Genomic DNA, 24233 nt, shown 5'->3' on the forward strand with positions numbered 1-24233 from the left:
TTGAAACAAAGCAGCATCCCCTTGCTCTGTTCAAAAGACTGCCTCTTGATCTATGGACAGGTTCCTCATGAGCACAATGAAGTGTTCTGCAATTCCCATTCTTCAGAATGTTATCCACAGTTTGTTATGATATGCACAATCAAATACCTTTACCTGGTCAATAAAACACAGATAAACATCTTTCTGGTATTCTCTGTTTTCTGCCGGGATCCATCTGACATCAGCATTGATATATCTCATTCCATTGCCTCTTCTGAATCTAGCTTTAACTTCTGGCAGTCCTCTGTAGATGTACCACTGCAACCACTTTTGAATGATCTTCAGCAAAATTTTACTTGCCTGTGATATTAATGATATTGTTTAATAATTTCCACATTCTGTTGGATCATGTTTCTTTGGAATAGGTCTAAATACAGTTCTCTTCCAATAGTTGACCAGGTAGCCATCTTCCAAATTTCTTGACATAGACGAGTGAGCACTTCCAACACTCCATTCATTTCTTGAAACATCTCAATTGGTATTCCATCAATTCTTGGAACCTTGTTTTTTGCCAATGCCTTCCATGCAGTTTGGACTTCTTCGTTCATTAGCACTGGCTCCTGATCATATGCTACCTCCTGAAATGGGTGAAAGTCAACCAATTCTTATTGGTACAGTGACTCTGTGTATCCCTTCTTTTGATGCTTCCTAAGTCTTTCATTGTTTTCCCTGTAGAATCCTTCACTATTGCTACTCGAGGCTTGAATTTTTTTCTTCACTTCTTTAAGCCTGAGAAATGCTGAGTGTGTTCTTCCCTTTTGATTTTTAACTCCAGGTCTTTGCACATTTCATTATAATATTTCACTTTGTCTTCTTGAGTAGCCCTTTGAAATCTTCTTTCAGCTCTTTTATTTCATTTTTTCCATTCACTTTAGCTACTCTATGTTCAAGAACAAGTTTCAGAGTTTCTTCTGACATCCATTTTGGTCTTTTCCTTCTTTTCTGTCTTTTAATGCCCTCTGGCTTTCTTCTTTTATGATGTTCTTGATGTAAAAAAAAAAAAAAAATTTTTTTTGATGTCATTCCAAAATTCATGTAGTCTTCCAGTCATTGGTGTTTAATGCATCAAATCTATTCTTGATATGGTCTCTTAATTCAGGTGGGATATATTTAAGGTCATACTTTGGCTCTCTTGGACAAATTAAAAGTAAAATCTCACAAATATTTACTAAGACAGAAAAAATAATGACTTTATAGTAGAGAAGCTTCACGGACAACAGCTAAATTAAGTGATCAAAGTGAACATCATTAATAGTGGGACAGATCAAAATTATGTACCACCTAAGAAGATACAAAAAAAAAAAAAAAAGATACAGCGAGAAGAACACAGCATCACTCCAGAAAAATTTCCACTAAAAGTACATAATTTAATATAATCATGAGTAAGGAAAAACACACAAATAGAAGGGCATTTTTAAAAATAATTTGTGTGTAATCTTTGAAAGTGCCGAGGTCATGAAAGTCAAGAAAATATTGAGGAACTGTTTCAAAGTAAAGGAGAATAAAGATCCATGACAACAAATACAGTGGAAGATTCTGAACTGGGTCCTCTTGCTATAAAGGACAGAATTCAGACAAGCATTACACTAGAATAGAATTAGAGGATTAGATCATGGTAATAAATCAGTGTTAATTTCATGATTTTATTAGCTTATTGTGATGAGGTAAGAGAATGGTGAATGCACTGCGTGTAGATCAATGATCTGTTGTATCAAAGGGATGAAAGATATATTTCAAAACCATAGATATCTTTAGGGAAAACACCAAAGAAATTCATTAAACAGAAAATACAAGATACATATTAGAGTATTAGATGGTGGGATACATCAGGTCAGCAACGTTCTCTTAAAAGATACAGGAAAAAAAGTTGTTTGTACTTTCTTGTAAGTTTGAGATTGTTCCAAAATATTTTCAAATTTCAGTAAAAAAGAATCTTAATTACAGATAAACATAAACGTTCAATTATTTTCATCAAATACAGAAGCCAACATATGACTTCAGGTATCGGAAATAGCTCATTGGTCTCAGAAGATTGTAATTTTTTACTTTTCACACCTAATGGAAACAAAACAGAGCCACCAAAAAACAGTGGCTCTTTTTTGTCTGCTGCAAAGGGACATTTCCTAACCAAAGCACAACTTTCTCCTTCTCAGATAAAATTTTGTCATACATATTTGACAATCATTGACTAAATCCAACTCCTAGTACAGTTTGATGAACAGTAATAACAGAAATATTAGGTGTAGTGATAACAAAGACTTAAATATCACTTACTATTTACCAGGCACTGTTCTCAACACTTGACATTCATTAACTCATTTAGTCCACACAACAAACCTGTAAGATTGATGCTAATATCATTTGTATTTTACAAATAAGGAAACTCACAACAGAGAGATTAAGACATGTGCTCAAGGCCATGTAGCTAGTGTCAACGGCAGAATTTAAAAGTTAAGCAAATAAATATTTGTTGGCTAAAAATTTAATAAATTACTTTCTAATTGAGTAGTTACTTAAGTATGAAAAAGCTAATTATCCTACTGGAGTGCTTTTTAAAATCATTCAAAGTATAATGTTTCTTTTTTTTTTTCCAAAAAAAGTCAGCAGCAAAGAACAAAAACAATATTTATCATTGTACCAATTATATACACAATATGAGTCAGATTGCTAAGAGGCCCATTGTTTTTCTGTAACTTCACAAAAGCCACTAATCTGTAAATAAGTAGATATTGTTGGTTGAGATATTTTATGCATTTCCTGTTAAACTATAGGGACATGAATTGAACCAAACCATACAGAAATAAATTCTGAAAATGTAATTACATATTAATTACTTGCATCAACAAATATTGTTAAGGAAGTACTACGCACTAGATTCTATTCTAGGAACTGAATAAATCATGATAGAGAAGACAAAGCACTAATTAAATTAATATGATTACATAGAAGTCTCACTAATAAATACAGTTTAAAAAAATACACAAAAGTTTAATTCATTCATTCTTTTGAAATATGCTTACTCTCTACTATGTTCCTGAATATTGTTGTAGGCAGGAGGACAAAAACAACAATGGGAAACAATGACAACAACAAACTTAAGCAAGTCACTAAGGAAAACTACCTAAAATGTTGTAAAATCCAAAATAAAGCATTTCAGCAAATACTAGCAGGAGTAAAGTAAAAATAAGAACAAGAGTGATATGCGATCACTGCATTGAGATATAATAACAATAGCTAACATGTTTTCTATGTGTCAGGAAAATTCCGTGTTATTATCTCATTAACTCTTCACTACCGAAAACCATTAAGGCAGGAATGGTATGATTCCTACATGACAAAAGTAAAAATATTCAACTCAGTGTCGGTATCATCAAATTAGAAAGAGCACAGTTAATAATAATATTAACTAAAAGCCAGGAAATGCGAAGAGAAAACTGCATGACAAACAGTGGTTTGATTTTCCAAGCACAAGTTAATTGCATTCTAAATGTAGTTAGAGTAGGACACTGGAGCTGGAGAATGAGCAACGATCTGAATGTTGGCCAATATTCCGATTATTTCCAAGGGGGAAAAATGACAAATTTCATAACAGAACTCTGGAAAATGTCCAAAGCAATTTATTACTCATGAAAAAATTGAAAAGTAAAGTAGATCAGCAGAAATCACTAAAATAATAAAAGGGTGGCTGACAGTCATTGGGCACTTACAGTGTGCCAGAAATTATTTTAAGATCTACATAAAAATGAACTCATCTGAACCTACAAAAAACCTATGGGATATTGCCTTAGTTATCTAGTGCTGCTATAACAGAAATACTGCAAGTAGATGGTTTTAACAAACAGAAATATATTTTCTCACAGTTTAGGAGACTAGAAGTCTGAATTCAGAGCACTGGCTCTAAGACAAGCCTTTCTCTCTGTTGGCTCTGGAGGAGGGTCACTGTCTCTTCGGCTTTCGCTTCCTGGTTCCCTGGAGATGTCCTTGTGTCTTGGCATCTATCTTATCCCATCTCTCTCACTGGCTTGATTGTTTAATCTCTTTCTGTATTTTAAAAGAGATTGACTCAAGATACACTCTACACTAATCCTGCCTCATTAACATAACAAAGACAACCCATTCCTAAATGGGATTATAACCACAGGCACAGAGGTTAGGATTTACAACACATATTTTTGTGGGGCATAATTCAATCCATAACAGATCAGTACTAGTATTATCCCATTTTATGGAATGGTAAACTAAGACATAGATTCAATAACTCCTCCAAAGTCACACAATTAACACTTAATAGAGTCGGAATTTGTACACAAGCATCCTGATTCTAGAGCCTGCGCTTTGATCCACTCCTCTCTAAGAGAGACCCAACAGAGATGCTATTGCCAAAATGCACAGTATTCCAGAATTATCCTAACATGGTGCTTGGCACATACTGAGGGTGCAATTGATTATTAACTGAATGAATGAATGAATGCTAATTTTTGGCTTAACACAAATTGTTTACTCTACCTAGAATATTCTTTACCATATTTTTTTAAAGGAAGCTCATTTTCAGTATTTGGGTTTCAGCTTGGTTGTTTTTTCCAAAGACTTCCAGACACATCCCTAACCACTCTTCCAAAATTTCAACACAGATGCCATTTGTATATTCAGTTATCTATCTATCTATCTGTCTGTCTGTCTATCTATCATCTATCATCTATCTATCATCTAATCTATCTAATCTATCAATCATCTATCATCTATCTACCTATCTATCTATCTATCTACCTATCTATCATCTATCTATCTATCTTCTATCTATCTACCTATCATCTATCATTTATCTATCTATCCTTCTTTCTATCAGGTACAAACCACTTTGAAATCATGGAATTCATTTACATGCATACTTGTAGTTTGGTTCTTTCCAGTAGGATATCAGAAGAGCAGGGGCCCTCTTTGTCATGTTCGCTGCTCTGTATCCCTACTAGGATCTCAATAAATATTTGATGAGTAATTGGATGGATGGATTAATGGGCAGATGGATAATGTATCTGAATTGCAGCTAGAAATGTGGTCCTAGCTTTATGGTGTCCAGATGGGCTATGTGTATTTCCAGCTAGTTAAATTACTAATCCCCCAAAATTTTGATTTCACCAGAGTAAAAAAGCTTAGAGAAGTTTTCTAATGGCATGATAGAGGGTTTTATGTTTTATTTGACTCTTTTCAAACACTTTCTTTTTGTCAAAAACATGAGTGCATAATCTGAAATTCTAATATAGGTGATCAAAATAGTTTGTTGTTGTTAGGTGCCGTCGAGTCGGTTCCGACTCATAGCGACCCTATGCACAACAGAACGAAACACTAACTGGTCCTGAGCCATCTTAAAATCTTTGTTATGCTTGAGCTCATCGTTGCACCCACTGTGTCAATCCACCTCGTTGAGGGTCTTCCTCTTTTCTGCTGACCCTGTACTCTGCCAAGCATGATGTCTCCAGGGACTGGTCCCTCCTGACAACATGTCCAAAGTATGTAAGATACAGTCTTGGCATCCTTCCTTCTATGGAGCATTCTGGTTGTACTTCTTCCAAGACAGATTTGTTCATTCTTTTGGCAGTCCATGGTGTATTCAACATTCTTCACCAACACCACAATTCAAAGGCGTCATTTCTTCTTTGGTCTCTCTTATTCATTGTCCAGCTTTCACACGCATATGATGCGATTGAAAATACCATGGGTTGGGTCAGACACACCTTAGTCGTCAAGGTGACATTTTTGCTCTTCAACACTTTAAAGAGGTCCTTTGCAGCAGATTTACCCAATGCAATGCGTCTTTTGATTTCTTAACTGCTACTTCCATAGCTGTTGATTGTGGATCCAAGTAAAATGAAATCCTTGACAACTTCAATCTTTTCTCCGTTTATCATGATGTTGCTCATTGGTCCAGTTGTGAGGATTTTTGTTTTCTTTATGTTGAGGTGCAATCCATTCTGAAGGCTGTGGTCTTTGATCTCGTTAGTAAGTGCTTCAAATCCTCTTCACTTTCAGCAAGCAAGGTTGTGTCATCTGCATAACACAGGTTGTTAATGAGTCTTCCTCCAATCCTGATGCCCCGTTCTTCTTCATATAGTCCAGCTTCTCATATTATTTGTTCAGCATACAGATTAAATAGGTATGGTGAAAGAATACAACCCTGACGCACACCTTTCCTGACTTTAAACCACTCAGCATTCCCTTGTTCTGTCCGAACAACTTCCTCTTGATCTATGTAAAGGTTCCTCATGAGCACAATTAAATGTTCTAGAATTCCCGTTCTTTATCCATAGTTTGTTATGATCCACACAGTCAAACGCCTTTGCATAATCAATAAAACACAGGTAAACTACCTCTGGCATTCTCTGCTTTTAGCCAGGATCCATCTGACATCACCAGTGATATCCCTGGCTCCACGTCCTCTTTTGAAACCAGCCTGAATTTCTGGCAGTTCCCTGTCAATATACTGCTGCAGCCATTTTTAAATGATCTTCAGCAAAACTTTGCTTGTGTGTGATATTAATGATATTCTTCTATAATTTCCACATTCGGTTGGATCACTCTTCTTGGGAATAGGCATAAATATGGATCCCTTCCAGTCAGTAGGCCAGGAAGCTGTCTTCCATATTTCTTGGCATAGATGAGTGAGCACCTCCAGCACTGCATCTGTTGGTTGAAACATCTCAATTGATATTCCATCAATTCCTGGAGCGTTGTTTTTCGCCAATGCCTTCAGAGCAGCTTGGACTTCTTCCTTCAGTACCATCAGTTCGTGATCATATGCCACCTCTTGAAATGGTTGAATGTTGATTAATTCTTTTTGGTATAATAACTCTGTGCATTCCTTCCATCTTCTTTTAATGCTTCCTATGTCGTTTAATATTTTCCCCATAGAATCCTTCACTATTGCAACTCGAGACTTGAATTTTTTCTTCAGTTCTTTCAGCTTGAGAAATGTTGAACATGTTCTTCCTTTTTGGTTTTCCATCTCCAGCTTTTTGCACATGTCATTATAATACTTTACTTTTTCTTCTCGAGCTGCCCTGTGAAATTTCCTGTTCAGTTCTTTTACTTCATCAATTCTTCCTTTTGCTTTAGTTGCTTGACTTTCGAGAGCAAGTTTCAGAGTCTCCTCTTACATCCATCTTGGTCTTTTCTTTCTTTCCTGTCTTTTCAATGACCTCTTGCTTTCTTCATGGATGATGTCCTTGATGTCATTCCATTACTTGTCTTCGGTCACTAGTGTTCAAATCAATGTGTCAAATCTATTCTTCAGATGGTCTCTAAATTCAGTTGGGATGTACTCAAGGTCATAGTTTGGCTCTCCTGGACTTGCTCTGATTTTCTTCAGTTTCAGTTTGAATTTGCATGTGAGCAATTGATGGTCTGTTCCACAGTCGGACACTGGCCTTGTTCTGACTGATGATGTTGAGCTTTTCCATCATCTCTTTCCACAGATGTAGTCAATTTGATTTCTGTGTGTTCCATCTGGCGAGATCCATGTGTATAGTCACCGTTTATGTTGGTGAAAGAAGGTATTTGCAATGAAGAAGTCGTTGGTCTTACAAAATTCTACTATTCGATCTCTAGCATTGTTTCTATCACCAAGGCCATATTTTCCAACTACTGATGCTTCTTTGTTTCCAACTTTCGCATTCCAGTTGCCAGTAATCAATGCATCTTGATTGCATGTTTGATCAATTTCAGACTGCAGCAGCTGATACAAATCTTCTATTTCTTCATCTTTGGCCCTAGTGGTTGGTGTGTAAATTTGAATAATTGTCATATTAGCTGATCTTCCTTGTAGGTGTATGGATATTATCCTATCACTGACAGCGTTGTACTTCAGGCTAGATCTTGAAACATTCTTTTTGATAATGAATGCAACACCATTCCTCTTCAAGTTGTCATTCCAAGCATGTGTCTGTTAGCTTGTCGTACTCTGGGGGCTGGCATGTTGCTGTGATGCTGTGATACTGGAAGCTATGCCACCAGTATTCAGATACCAGCATGGTCACCCATGGAGGACAGATTCCATCTGAGCTTCCAGACTAAGACAGACTAGGAAGAGGGACCCGCCAGTCTACTTCTGAAAAGCATTAGCCAATGAAAACCTTATGGATAGCAAAATAGTTTCTAAGATTTCAGCTACACTTTTGTTTTTCATGTGTGTGTATGTGTGATAAAGAGTAAGAGGAAACAATACACAGAAGAAAAATTGTTTTTACATTTGATTTGCAATTGCCACAGAAGCCTACGTTGTTGTTTTATTGACATACAAATCCAGAAATGTTATTGTGAATGACATTGCAATTTAATATCATTTATAAATTATAGAATTACAGAGCAAATTTTACCTTAGAACATGTAGTCAAAATTAGAAGCTAGGAGAGCTCTTGCTTAAAAAATCACACATCAAACAGATATTTGAATAAAATACTCATTCTTCCCTAAACATAAGCACGCCTTCTTAGATATAGCCTTAGACAATATGAATATGAGGAAGTCTGAAAATCTGGGTCCCTTTCTTTCTCCATTTCCAACTTTTACTATCACTTGGTATTCTTTCCCAACTCAGGGCAGAGCCCTGAATTCTGAGTCTTTCTATTCTCCTCTTCCATAGTCATTGTAGCCCCCTCCCCCCACACAAACATACTCAACATATTCTTTTCTGATACAAAGCCATTCCATTGGCTATAATGAATTGACTTAAAAAGACCTTCAGGAACAGCAACTACTGACTTCAGGTAGTGTGGGAATCTGTTCAGAAAATCGTTTTCAGGCATGGAAGACCTTTCAATGTCCCAAATCATACCACCATAGACACTTTCCTTAGGTCTAACCCAAGCCTTGCACCCTCTATCCAATGCTGTGTTTATTTCAGGTCCTGGGTTTAGTCCAAATGGAAAGACTGCTACCTACTAAATTACAGGCACTTACATTTAGAATCTTGAGGCATGTTTAATTTAACCCTCTGTTTGGAGTACATCTTTATTCTATTGCAGACACCACTTTTGAAGTATTCCAGGCAGAAGACAAGAGGAGGAAAAGCATGGGGTGGGTGACTATCAGTAGACCAGGAATAATTTCCACAAAAACTGTACCTTGAATTAAAAAAATGAAATAATTCTCAGTTAAATAAGAATTATTAAAAGACGTGTAACAAATTTCTTGGAGTATTTCCTAATATAAATACCAAGATTTCGTTTTCCAATTCACCTTTTGTGCCTTCTGAGGCTATTAACAACTATTCCTTGATGAAAACTCAAAGTGGTCAGCTAAAGAACTATAAAAACCTGTCAAATCAAAGCAGAGAAATCATAAATTTCTTATGCTTCTCTGTGTTTACATCTTCATTCAGTGTCATCTCTAACTCTTCTTATCTGCAACTTCACAAATCTCATCCCACAGATGAAAGTGAAGAGTCTTCGAAATTCAGATAAGAGAAAAGAAGCAACAGGCATACATCACTGACAGGAACAGGGGTTGTTTTTCATGGGCCACAACAGAAAAAAATCTCTGTCATCCATGATTACCTGAGGTTTAAGGAAAAGTTAATTTTGAGGAAGCAAATATCAGTTCATTAGGGAAAAATAGTAGATACCTCAAATTTTCTGTTCATAAATGTTGGTGTTCATTAGCTAAAACAGAAAGAACCCAGATGCAGAAATCACATAATTTACAGAAAGGTCACCTGAATGATGCCAAACACTCTCCAAATACAAATAAATGTCTGCTTGATTAATGGCTTAACAGCCAATGCAGCTCATTAAATTCACCATGTGGGAAAATGTGATTTTTAAACTAAGCTAAAAAAAGTCTCATTGTTTCTTGACCTAAATTATCTTTATTAACTACATTGTTTAAATTAATGATTACTTAACATTTAAAATATGCTTGCTGTTAAAAATGCAATAGTTTGTTTCATTATTTTAATAAACTATTAATCAAATTAAAAAAAAAGTAATATGTGCTTGTCAATTTGTTAATGTGCTGGTTTCTTTGGAAATGGCCTGATTCCAACCTGTATACTTTAATAACTATTTCATTACTTTAGCTAATTTTCAAAATGTGAATGAATTTTGTATATAAACACAATGAGAGCCCTAAAGTTATTTCTGAGGTGCCAAAGTGTGCAGATAGGTAGATGGTAGAGAGACAGATAGATAAATAGACAGACAGATAGATGGATGGATGGATGGATGGATAGAGTCTCTGGGTGGCAAAAAAGTTAATCATTCAGCTATTAACAGAAAGGAAGGCAGTTCAGATCTATTCAGATGTGCCTCAGGAGAAAAGCCTGACACCCATAATCAGAATCAACTCAACAGCATCTGTTATTATATATATATATATGTATATAGTCAATGGGCCCAAGAAGAGATACCTTTCAAACACTTGAGAAATCAGAGAAGCACACTGGGAGGAGGTGACATATTAACAGATTCTTCAAGGAGTATGGGGTGGTGGACAAAGCATTCCAGCAACACATCAGAGCATATGCCAGTTCCAGAGGTAAGGGATACTGAATAGAGGGGTTGTTGTTAGGTGCCACTGAATTGGCTCCAAATCATAGCCACCCTATGCAACTGAGTATAACTGCCCCATAGAGTTTCCAAGGAGCAGCTGATGGATTTGAACTGTTGCCAGTTTGATTATCTCCTGAGCTCTTAACCATTACACCATCAGGGCTCCATAGAGGATACAGGGACTTTAAATTATAATCATAAAAGCAAAATTCAAGGAAGTGAGAAAAAAAGGCTTGAGGCTAGAGAAGTAGGTAGAGACCAGGTTGTTTCTTTGACTGGCAAAAGTCGAAGGCAAAACTTGCTGATTACAAACAAGAACTATCAAATTCAACATGCCTGTCATACTGTGTTCTCTATTGCTATTGGACTATGACTTTCTGGGTTACTCTGTTCCTGCTCATTTCTTACAAGTGGCAGAGATTCATGAAATATTTGGAAAATTTTTACATGCAATATATATTCAATGTCTCTGAAATACTAATTTTTTCTTGGTACAAATATTCAGGTTTTTTTTTTTTTTTTCAAACCAAACCCCCTTTTATCATTTCTTTTCTAGTTCCTATGCTTATTACTTTTAAAGTTGGTTTTCTTCTGAAAATAACTACCGTGAAAGCAGAAAATCTTTTTTTTTCTTGCTGCAGAACAGTGTTTGACACACAGTTGGCACTCAACAAATACATGTAGAATAAATTAACATTCATTAATCTCTTATTATTTCCAATTTACTATATGTTTGAACTAGGAAGTTTGGAGAATATGTTGAACGAGAGCACATTTTTATAGACTCCGCATTAATGGAAGAGGAGTTGATAATAGAGGATGGGCCTAGAAAGAATCAAGAAGCTACTGTCTTTATAAAATCTTAAGTCTTTTGAATTGCAACAACAGTTGAATATATTCTGCCTTATCTTAGTCCTCTGGTGCTGCCATAACAGAAATACCATAAGTGGATGGCTTTAACAAACAGAAGTTTATTTTCTCACAGTAAATAGGCTAGAAGCTCAAATTCGGGGCATCAGCTCCAGGGGTAGGCTCTCTCTCTGTTGGCTATGGATGAAAGTCTGTCTCATCAATCTTCCCCTGGACTAGGAATTTCTCTGTACAGGAATCCCAGGTCTAAAGGACACGCTCTGCTCCTGGTGCTGCTTTCTTGGTGGTATGAGTTTCCCAACTCTCTGCTCGCTTCCCTTTCCTTTTATCTCTTGAGAGCTAAGAGGTGGTACAGGCCACACCCCAGGGAAAATCCTTTTATGTTTGATCACAAATGTGACCTGAACAAGGGTGTTTTATCCCACCCTAATCCTCTTCAACCACAAGCAGAGATTACAATGTATAATACATAGAAAAATCACTAAATGGAGGACAACCACACACGGCCTAACCAAGTTGACACATATTTTTGGGGGAACACAATTCGGTCCACGACATGTGTGAATTTAGGGACCATCTCACAAATATTCTTGATGTACTGAAAACTATTGACCAAAGACCAGAAGAATTGTGGCATCCCATCAAGGACATCACATATCAAGAAAGCAAAAGGTCATTAAGAGTCAGGAAAGAAAAAAAAAAAAAATGGATATCAGAAGAGACTGAAATTTGCTCTTGAGCATAGACTAGCTAAAGTAAATACAAGAAATAATGAAGTAAGAGACCTGAACAGAAGATTTCAAAGGCTCGTGAAGACAAAGTAAAGTATTATAATGAATGACGCAAAAACCTGGAGTTAAAAAACCAAAAGGGAAAATCACATTCAACATTTCTCAAGCTGAAAGAACTGAAGAGAAAATTCAGGCCTCAAGTTGCAATATTGAAATATTCTATGGGCAAAAAATTGAATGGCACAGGAAGCAGCAAAAGAAGATGGAAGGAATACATAGAGTTGCTGTATGGAAAATAATTGGTCAATGTTCAACCATTTCAGGAGGTAGCACACAATGAAGAATCAATGGTACTGAAGGAAGAAGTGCAAGTTGGACTGAAGACATTGACAAAAAACAAGTCTCCAGGAACTTATTGGATACCAGCTGAGATACTTCACCAAGTGGATGTAACACTAGAGCACTCACTCATTTGTGCCAAGAAATTTGGAATACAACTACCTGGCCAGCTGACTGGGAGAGATACATATTTGTGCCTATTCCAAAGACAGGTGATCCAACAGAATGTAGAAATTATTGAGCAATAGCACTTGCAAGTAAAATTTTGCTGAAGAACCAAATAGGCTTCTCGATAGGGGTTTGAATTTCTACTAGTAGCCCCATCATGACTGCTAGGCTCCTGTTCTGCCTGCCAAGCAGACCTCCCAACCCAGTCACAGCAGAGCCAAGGCCAAACTTTCATTAAGCCCCTAAGACAAATTCTGCTTAGTCCTTGTAGCCTGGCAGGCCACAGGTACCAACGGCCCTCCTTCATTCAGGAAGCTGCCCTATCTAGTGTCTGAATGCAACTTGAGACAGTTGACTGGGTCTTGATGCTCTACCTCTATGTTTTCTCTGGAGCCCTCTCTTAGAATGAGATCACAGCTTCATTGTTGCACCTATCCAATGAAATAGGAGAGATTCATATTTGTGCCTATTCCAAAAAGGCGATCCAATGGGAATCAGAAATTAATGAACAGTATAATCAATATCAAATGCAAGCAAAATTTTGCTGAAGATAATTCAAAATGGCTGCAGCCATTCATCAACAAAGAACTGCCAGCAATTCAAGTCAGATACAGAAGAGACGTAGAATGAGGGCTATCATTGCTGATGTCATATGAATCTTGGCTGAAAACAGAGAATACAAGAAAGACTTTTACCTGTGTTTTATTGACTATGCAGCCATTTGACAGTATGGATCATAAAAAATTATGGATAACATTGCAAAGAATGAAAATTTTAGAACACTTAATTGTGCACATGCAGAACCTGAACATAGGCCAAGAGGCAATCATTAGAACAGAACAATGAGATACTGTGTGGTTTAAAATCAGGAAAGGTGTGCATCAGGATTGAATCTTTTCACCGTACTTATTCAAGCTGTATGCCAAGCAAGTAATCCAACAAGTTGGACTATATGAAGAAGAACATTGCATCAGGAATGGAGGAAGACCCATTAACAACCTGTGATATACAGATGACACAACCTTGCTTGCTGAAAATTAAGAAGACCTGAAGCACTTAGTGATGAAGATCAAAGGCTACAGACTTTAGCATAGACTACACCTCAAATTAAAAATAAATAAATACATCTTCAAAACTGGACCAATAAGCAACATCATGATAAATGGTGAAAATATTGACATTGTTAAGGATTACATTTTACTTGGACCCACAATCAATGCCCATGGAAGCAGCAGTCAGGAAATCAAATGACATATTACATTCGGTAAATCTGCAAAAGACCTCTTTAAAGTGTTAAAAAGCCATAATGACACTTTAAAGACTAAGGTGCCCCTGACCTAAGCCATGATATTTTCAATCTCCTGACCCAAGTAGTGGTATTAGGGTGTATAATGTGGAATGTCAGCTTTTTGAAGAGTAAAAACATCATAAATTGGGAAAGAACAAATTTATTTAATCAAAATATTTTCCATTATGTTCAGTTATCATGTGTCAATATGATGTTAAATTCCATATTCGCCTTTAAAAACAACAAAAAACTCTTCATTTTATGAAACTATAAAATGCTCAAATGCTTCAACTACATCTTCTTGATTTGTGAATCTTTTATTAAATATGAAGTGTTCCAAGTGTTTGAAAGATGGTAATCCATTGGGGAGATGTCGGGTAGGTAAGATAGGTGTGGTAAAAATCTCATAACCTAGCTCCATTAGTTTTTGAGGAATAGTTTGAGAAGCGTGTGGTCAAGGGTTGTTGTGCTGCAGAAGTGGTCCATCTTGGCTGACCAGTCTTGGCTGTTTTGATCTCAATTTTTCATGTGTATGATCAATTTTCTGACAGTATGAGTTTGCTTTGATTAATTGATTGCCCTTGTGGCAAAAAAAAAAAAAGAAGAAGAATGGATTATGTATAACTTTTGCAAACCACCATGCAGTCATCATAACATTTTTGGGGTACAGTGATTGTTTTGGGTAATGTCTTGGAGATTGCTCTGCATCTAACCATTGCCAAGATGGTTTATTATTGTCAAACAGTATCCATTTCTCATGACATATAACAAGAAATACTCATTTTTGTTGCGGCTTATAGCACTGAGCACACCTCTAGAAATTGCAATATCTGATTTTCCATTAATTTGCTCAGAACCCATTTGTCCAACTTTTACCAATGGCATTCAAGTGGAGGAAGCAGTTATAGGAGATACTCCCAAGTCTGCTGCAAGATTTCAAACTATTTTTCACGTGTTGCTTTCCAAACACTTTTACTTGATCTTTGTTTATGACAGATTTTGGTGATCTTCCTCGAGGCTCATTTTGAAGGCTCTTGTCTCCAGGGCGAAATTTCCTAAACCACTGCTGTATCAGTCGCTGCTTAGCAACACCCTTTCCAAATACCATGTTGATGTTTTTTCTCAGATTCAGTTACATTATGTCCTAATTTGAACTCATATAAAAAGAAAAAGTACTCATGATTGTTTAACAGTCACCATACTATTAAGGGGCCAAAAAAAAAAAAAAAACAATGCTTAAAAGAACCACCTAGGAAATGAAGTCAAATGATTATGAAAGCTAGCCTAGTAATACAAAATGTGTAACCTAATAGCCACTTACCGTGACATGTCTAATCAGAACTCAAAAATGATTCATCTTGAACCCAACCTTTCATGTGGTACACCCTAATATTTTCAATTGCCTCATACACATGCAAAAGCCAGACAATGAAAAAGGAAGGCCAAAGAAGAACTGGAGCATGTGAATTATGGTGTTGGCAAAGAATAGTGAATATACCACGAACTGCCAAAAGAACGAACAAACCTTTCTTGGAAGAAGTATAGCCAGAGTGCTCCTTAGAAGAGAAGATAGGGAGACCTCATTTCCCTTAGTTTGAAAATGTTATCAGGAGGGACCAGTCCCTTGAAAAGAACATTATGCTTGGTAAAGTAGACGGTTAGTGAAAAAGAGGAAAACTCTTAACGAGATGGATTGACACAGTGACAGCAACAATGGATTCAAACACAGCAACAATTGTGAGGATGGCACAGGACCAGGCACTGTTTCATTCTGTTGTGCATGAGGTCACTATGAGTTGAAACTGACTTGAAAACACCTAATAAAAACAACAGCTTTGGACATGTTATCAGGAGGGATCAATTCCTGGAGAAAGACATCATGCTTGGTAAAGTAGATGGTCAGTGAAAAAGAGGAAAACCCTCAATGAGACTCATTGACACAGTGGCTGCAACAACTGGCTGAAATATACCTACTATTGTGAGGATGGCACACGGCTGAGCAAAATTTTGTTCTGCTATACATAGAATCCCTATATGTTAAGGGGGCATCCGAGTGGTGCAGCTATTAAGATATTAGTTGCTCACCAAAAGGTTGGCAATTTGAGTCCACCAGCTGTGCCTTGGAAACCCTAGGTGGCAGTTCTATTCTGTCTTATAGGATTGCTATGAATTGGGATCGACTCCAGAGCAATGTTTTTTTTGGGGGGGGGGCGGGGGAAGGTTGTATATTAAGGAGCCCTGGTGGTGCGGTGGTTAAAGGACTCAGCTGCTAGCCAAAAAATCCGCCATTGGAGCCCACCATCCTCCACGGGAGAAAGATGTGGCAGTCAGCTTCTGTGAAGATTTACAGCCTTGGAAACCCTATTGAGCAGTTTTACCCTGTCTTATAGGGTCGCTATGAGTAGAAATCGACTCAAAGGCAGAGGATTTTTATGCATCAGAACTGACTTAATGCCATTTAACAACAACAACAACAGCGTTTTGAAAGATAGATATCAATATCCTTGAGGAAGCTGAAAGAATAACATTACCTGTCTCTTTGGTTCTGAAAGAGCCTCATCAAAATATTGACCATTGGAGTACATGTTGAACATGACTGACCTACCTAGGTAAGCAAGAACGCAAAGATTCATCTAGAATATTTATTTGCCCTTGTAACAGTTTCCAGTAATCTGACTTACAGGGTTGCCATGGAAATGACTGAAAAGGTGAATCATGAGGCTTTTAGATATAAAAGTGTTGCATGAGAAAGAAGTGCTATTTTTACTAATTAAAAAAAAAAATTTGTATCTGAGGGTAAGAAAGATTCTATAGAAAAAAAGTCTATTATAGTTCTAACTCAGACTGTTACATAAATGCTGTGGGAAAATTAATTCATTACTGCAAAGAATAAAAACAAGCATAAGAATCATACTTCTGTATATTTATTATTTTATACATGTGAATATATCATAAATCCTAAGCCCTCTGATCCAATATAATCAATATAACTGTAGTTCAACTTATATATGTGCATAACCTTGCCTAATCACAACCGGTAAATCATTTCCTCTTTACATTCACCTACAACACTTGATTCTCTTTTTTTTTTTTAAAATTATTGTATTAAACTATATGTTGTCCTGAAATACAACACTGTCAGTGATAGGATAATATACATATGCCTACAAGGAAGACCAGTTAATACGACTATTATTCAAATTTATGCACGAACCACTAAAGCCAAAGATGAAGAAATTGAAGACTTTTATCAGCTTCTGCAGTCTGAAATTGATCGAACATGCAATCAGGATGCATAGATAATTACTCGCAATTGGAATGTGAAAGTTGGAAACAAAGAAGAAGGATAGGTAGTTGGAAAACACGGCCTTGGTGATAGAAACAATGCTGGAGATCGAATGATAGAATTACGGAAATTTTGCAAAACAAACGACTTCTTCATTGCAAATACTTTTTTTTACCAACATAAATGGTGACTATTTTTTATACACATGGACCTAGCCAGATGGAATACACAGGAATCAACTACATCTGTGGAAAGAGACGATGGAAAAGCTCAATATCATCAGTCAGAACAAGGCCGGGGCCGACTGTGGAACAGACCATCAATTGCTCATATGCAAGTTCAAGCTGAAACTGAAGAAAATCAGAGCAAGTCCATGAGAGCCAAAATATTACCTTGAGTATAATCCCACCTGAATTTATGTATCATCTCAAGAACAGATCTGACACGTTGAACACTAATGACGGAAGACCAGACGAATTGTGGAACGACATCAAGGACATCGTACGTGAAAAAAGCAAGAGGTTCCTGGAAAGACGAAAGAAAGAAAAGACCAAAGTGGATGTCAGAGGAGACTCTAAAACTCACTCTCGAATGTCCAGCAGCCAAGGCAAAAGGAAGAAACGATGAGGTAAAAGTGCTGAACAGAAGATTTCAATAGGCAGCTCAAGAAGACAAAGTGAAGCATTATAATGACACGGGCAAAGACCTGGAGATAGAAAATCAAAAGGGACAAATGCTCTTGTTATTTCTCAAAGTGAAAGAACTGAAGAAAAAATCCAGGCCTCGAGTTGCAATAGTGAAGGATTCTATGGGGAAAATATTAAATGATTCAGGAAGCATCAAAATAGGATGGAAGGACTACAAAATCATTATACCAAAAAGAATTAGTCGATGTTCAACCATTTCAAGAGGTAGCATATGATCAGAAACCAATGATACTGAAGGAAGAAGTCCAAGCTGCTCTGAAGGCATTGGCAAAAAACAAGCCTTCAGGAATTGACAGAATATCAATTGAAATGTTTCAACAAAAGGCTGTAGTGCTGGAAGTGCTCATTCATCTATGCCAAGAGATTTGGAAGATAGCTACCTGGACAATAGACTGGAAGAGATCCACATTCATGCCTATTCCCAAGAAGGGTGATCCAACCGAATGTGGAAATTATAGAACAATATCATTAACATCACACACAAGCAAAATTTTGCTGAAGATCATTCAAAAATGGCTGCAGCAGTATATCGACAGGGAACTGCCAGAAATTCAGGCCAGATTCAGAAAAAGACATGGAACCAGAGATATCATTGCTGATGTCAGATAGATCCTGACTGAAAGCAGATAATACCAGAAGGATGTTTACCTGTGTTTTATTGACTATGCAAAGGCTTTCGACTGTATGGATCATAACAAATTATGGGTAATACTGCGAAGAATGGGAATTCCAGAACACTTAATTGTGTTCATGAGGAACCTGTACATAGATCAAAAGGCAGTCGTTCGGACAGAACAAGGGGATACTGAGTGGTTTAAAGTCAGGAAAGGTGTGTGTCAGGGTTGTATTCTTTCACCATACCTATTTAATCTGTATGCTGAGCAAATAATATGAGAAGCTGGACTATATGAAGAAGAACGAGGCATCAGGATTGGAGGAAGACTCGTTAACAACCTGCATTATGCAGATGACACAACCTTGCTTGCTGAGAGTGAAGAGGACTTGAAGCACTTACTAATGAGATCAAAGACCACAGCCTTCAGTATGGATTGCACCTCAACATAAAGAAAACAAAAATCCTCACAGCTGAACCAATAAGCCACCTCATGATAAATGGAGAAAAGATTGAAGTTGTGGAGGATTTCAATCAACACCCATGGAAGTAACAGTCAAGACATCAGAAGACGCATTACACTGGACGAATCTGCTGCAAAGGACCTCTTTAAAGTGTTGAAATGCAAAAATGTCACCTTGAAGACTAAGCCATGGTATTTTCAATCACCTCATATACATATGAAAGCTGCATGATGAATAAGGAGACTGAAGAAGAAATGACGCCTTTGAACTGTGGTGTTGGCGAAGAATATTGAATATACCATGGACTGCCAAGAGAATGAACAAATCTGTCTTGGAAGAAGTACAACCAGAATGTTCCTTAGAAGCAAGGATGGTGAGATTGCATCTTACATACTTTGGATATGTTGTCAGGAGGGATCAGTTCCTGGAGAAGGACATCATGCTTGATAAAGTACAGGGTCAGCAGAAAAGAGGAAGACCCTCAACGAGATGGATTGACACAGTGGCTGCAACAATGGGCTCAAGCATCACAACGATTTTAAGGATGGCACAAGACCAGGCAGTGTTTCTGTGTGTGGTGCATAGGATCACTATGAGTCGGAACTGACTCGATGGCACCTAACAACAACAAACAACATATGTAACATAAAAGTTGCCGTCTTAGCCATTTCTAAGTGTTCAGTTCAGTGGCATAAATTATATTCACAATGTTGTACAACCATCACCACTATTTGTTTCTAACATTTTTCATCACCCCAAACAGAAACTCTGTACCCATTAAGTAATAACTCCTCATCACCTCCTCTTCCATCCCTTTGTTGTTGTTGTTGGATCCCATCTAATTAGTTCTGACTCATAGCAACCCTATGTACAACAGAACAAAACACTGCCCAGTCCTGTGCCCTTTTCACAATCATTGTTATGCTTGAGCCCATTGTTGTAGCCACTGTGTCAATCCATTTCCTTGAGGGTCTTCCTCTTTTTTTGCTGACCCTCTACTTTACTAAATCCCATAGTAGCCACTCATCTAGTTTCTGTCTCTGCGTGTTTACATATTCTAGACGTTTCATGAAAGTGGGATAATATATTATTTGTCCTTTTGTGTCTGGTGTATTTCACATAGTATATTTTCAAGGTTCAGGTATATTGAAGCATGTATCAGAACTTCATTCATTTTATGGCTGATGCCATTATATGAATATATGACATTTTCTTTATCTGATCATCTGTCAAAGGACATTGAGGTTGTTTCCACAGTTTTGCTATTATAACTAGTGGTGCAGTGAACATTAGTGTACACATATATGTTTAAGTCTTTGCTTTCAATTCTTTTGGATATATATCCAGGAGTGGAATTGCTGGGTCATGTGGTAATTTTGTATTTAACTTTTGAGGAAACACCAAATTGTTTTACATAATGACTTCACTATTTTACATTTCACCAGCATTGTAAGAGGATTCTAATTTCTCTAGGTCTTCAATAACACTTGATGTTTTTCATTTGTTTGCTTTTGTTTTGTTTTATAATAACCATTGTAGTAGGAATGAAGTGGTATCTCCTTGTGGTTTTGATTAACATTTCCCTTATGACTAACGATATTGAGCTATTTGTATATCATCTTTGGGAAAATGTCTATTTAAGCCCCTTCCCCTTTTTTAAATTGCTGTAAAAAAATATATAACACAAACTATTTTTTTATTTTTTTTGTTATTTTTGCTGAGTTGTAGAATTATAATATTCTGGATATTAAACCCTTATCAGATACATAGTTTCCAAATATTTTCTCCCATTCTCTCAGTTGTCTTTGCATTTCCTTGATAATTTCTTATTGTGAACAAAAGTTTTTATCTTTTATTTTGACAAAGTCAAATTAATCTATTTTTCTGTTGGTGATTGTACTTTGATGTTCTATATAAGAATCCATTGCCTGAAAAATGTCCGGAAGAATTATCACTATGTTTTCTTTTAGGAGTTTTATGGCTTTAGCTCTTATGTTTTTGTTGTTCACCCATTTTGAGTTAATTTTCATATATGGCATGAGATAGAGGTCCAACTTAGCCATCTAATGCTCTTATAACAGAAATACCACAAGTGGATGGCTTTAACAAAGAGGAATTTTTTTTCTCACGGTCTAGTAGGTTATAAGTCCAAATTCAGGGTGTTGGCTCCAGGGGACAGCTTTCTCTCTCTGTTGGCTCTGGAGGAAGGTCCTTGATCAAGGAGCATCTCAGGCACAGAGACCCCGTCTCCAAAGGATGGGCTCTGCTCCTGGTGCTGCTTTCTTGGTGGTACGAGGTCCCCAATTCTCTGCTTGCTTCTCTTTTCTTTTATTTCTTGAGAGGTAAAAGGTGGTGCAGGCCAAGCCCCAGGGAAACTCCCTTTACCTGAGTAAGGGTGGTGTTACAATCCCACCCTAATTCTCTCAACATAAAATTACAATCAAAATGGAGGACAACCACGCATGGCCTAACTAAGTTGATACAGACATTTTGGTGGGGATATAATTCAATCCATGACTAACTTCACTCTTCTGCAAGTAGAAATTCAGTTGTTCTAGTCCTGTTTGTTAAAGAGAATGGATGTAATACCCTTTTTGAAAACCAATTGGCAACAGATGTATGGGGTTTTTATCTGGACTCTTGATTCCATTCCATTGGTCTCTATGCCTATCCTTATACCAGTATCAAATTTGTTTTGATTATTGTAGCTTTGTAGTACATTTTGAAAGAGGGAAGCATGAGTCTTCCTATTTTGTTTTTTTCTCAAGATTGTTTTGGCTATTTAGAGCCTCTTGCAATAATGTGTGAATTTAAAGACTGGTATTGCACATCTTTTGGGGTTTTTTTATTGCATATCTTAAACAAAAATGCTGTTGGAATTTTGATAATTATTGTGATGAATCTACAGATCATTTTTAGGTAGTATTGACGTTTTAGCAATAGTAAGTCTTCCAATCCATTAACATTAGATATCTTTCCTTTATTTAGGTAGGCCTCCTTGCTACGGCTGCTAACCAAAGGGTTCGCAGTTCAAATCCGCCTGGCGCTCCTTGGAAACTCTACAGGGCAGTTCTTCTCTGTTCTATAGGGTCACTATGAGTCAGAATTGACTCCACAGCAGTGGGTTTTTGGTTTAACTTCTTTCAGCCATATTTTGTATAATTTTCAGTGTACAAGATTTCTCCTTCCTGCTTAAACTTATTTCTATGTATTTGATTCATAGATGCTATTGTAAATGGATTAAGACAAAATTATTGTGTTTTAGATGAAAGTTTACAGCACAAATTAGTTTCCCACACAAACATTTGTATACAAATCATTTTGTGACATTGGTTGCACTCCCCACAATGTGTCAGGATTCTCCTCCTTTCCTTTTCTATCCCAGGTTCTCCTTTGTCCATTCATCCAGCTTTCCCGTCAATTCCTACTTCCTCATCTTTGTTTTGCACAGATGTTGCTCATTTTTTCTTGTATACTTGATTGATCTAAGAAGCACATTCCTCACAAGTGCTATTTTTGTTTTGCAGGCCTGTCTAATCTTTGCCTCAAAGGTGGACTTCAGGAGTGGCTTCAGTTCTGATTTAGCAGGGTTTCCAGGGGTCACAGTCTCAGGGTTCTTCCAGATGGTAGCCAGGCACCATCTTGTTCTTCTCGGCTCAGGCTGATAGAGGCTGTGGTTCATGTGGTCCATTAGTCCTTCGGACAAGTATTTTCCCTGTATCTTTGATTTTGTTTATTCTCCTTTGCTTCAAACATGATGGAAACAATAGATGTATCTTAGATGGCTGCTTACAAGCTTTTAAGACTCCAGATGCTACTCTCCAAAGTATGACGGGGATCATTTTTTGTATGAACTATGTTATACCAATTGACCTAGATGTCCCCTGACACTATGGCCCCCAGCCCTGGAATTGTTTTCTTAATTTCCTTTTCAGATTGTTCATTTATGATACATAGAAACACAACTAATTTTTCTGTGTTGGCCTGGTACCCTACAACTTTGCTGAGTTCAGCTCTATTTTTTAAAAGCCCAATATGCAGTAAACACATAGATAAATAAATAAAATATAAGAATTAGATTGGGTCCATAGAAAAATAAACTAACTTTAGATTCTTTCAAGATAGTAACAGCTTTTGTTTCTATTAGCTTTTGATGTCAGAAGAAACAAATACAGAAACAAGTGAACTCAATAAGACAACTGTAGATATTAAACATACCTTCAAAATATTGCATGAGGAGAGATTGGAACTCTTATACACTGCTGGTGGGAATGTAAAATGGTACAACCACTTTGGAAATCTATCTGGCGTTATCTTAAACAGTTAGAAATAGAACTACCATACAACCCAGAAATCCTACTCCTCGGAATATACCCTAGAGATACAAGAGCCTTCACACAAACAGATATATTTGTATACAATATTGTATATTGCAGCTCTGTTTACAATAGCAAAAAGTTGGAAGCAACCAAGGTGTCCATCAACGGATGAATGGGTAAATAAATTGTGGTATATTCACACAATGGAATACTACACATCGATAAAGAACAGTGACGAATCTGTCAAACATTTCATAACATGGAGGAACCTGGAAGGCATTATGCTGAGCGAAATCAGTCAGAGGCAAAAGGACAAATATTGTATAAGACCACTATTATAAGATCTTGAGAAATAGTATAAACTGAGAAGAACACATACTTTTGTGGTTACGAGGGGGAAGGGAGGGAGGGAGGGAGAGGGTTTTTTTTTACTGATTAATTAGCTGAAAAGAACTGCTTTAGGTGAAGGGATGGACAACACTCAATACATGGAAGGTCAGCTCAACTGGACTGGACTGGACCAAAAGCAAAGAAGTTTCCGGGATAAACTGAATACTTCAAAGGTCAGCGGAGCAAGGGCGGGGGTTTGGGGACCATGGTTTAAGGGGACTTCTAAGTCAATTGGCAAAATAATTCTATTATGAAAACATTCTGCATCCCACTTTGAAATGTGGCGTCTGGGGTCTTAAAAGCTAACAAGCGGCCATCTAAGATGCATCAATTGGTCTCAACCCACCTGGAGCAAAGGAGAATGAAGAATACCAAGGTCACACGACAACTAAGAGCCCAAGAGACAGAAAGGGCCACATGAACCAGAGACCTACATTATCCTGAGAACAGAAGAACTAGTTGGTGCCCGGCCACAATC

This window comes from Loxodonta africana, chromosome 2 (assembly GCF_030014295.1).
Source record: "Loxodonta africana isolate mLoxAfr1 chromosome 2, mLoxAfr1.hap2, whole genome shotgun sequence".
Classification (NCBI taxonomy): Eukaryota; Metazoa; Chordata; class Mammalia; order Proboscidea; family Elephantidae; genus Loxodonta; species Loxodonta africana.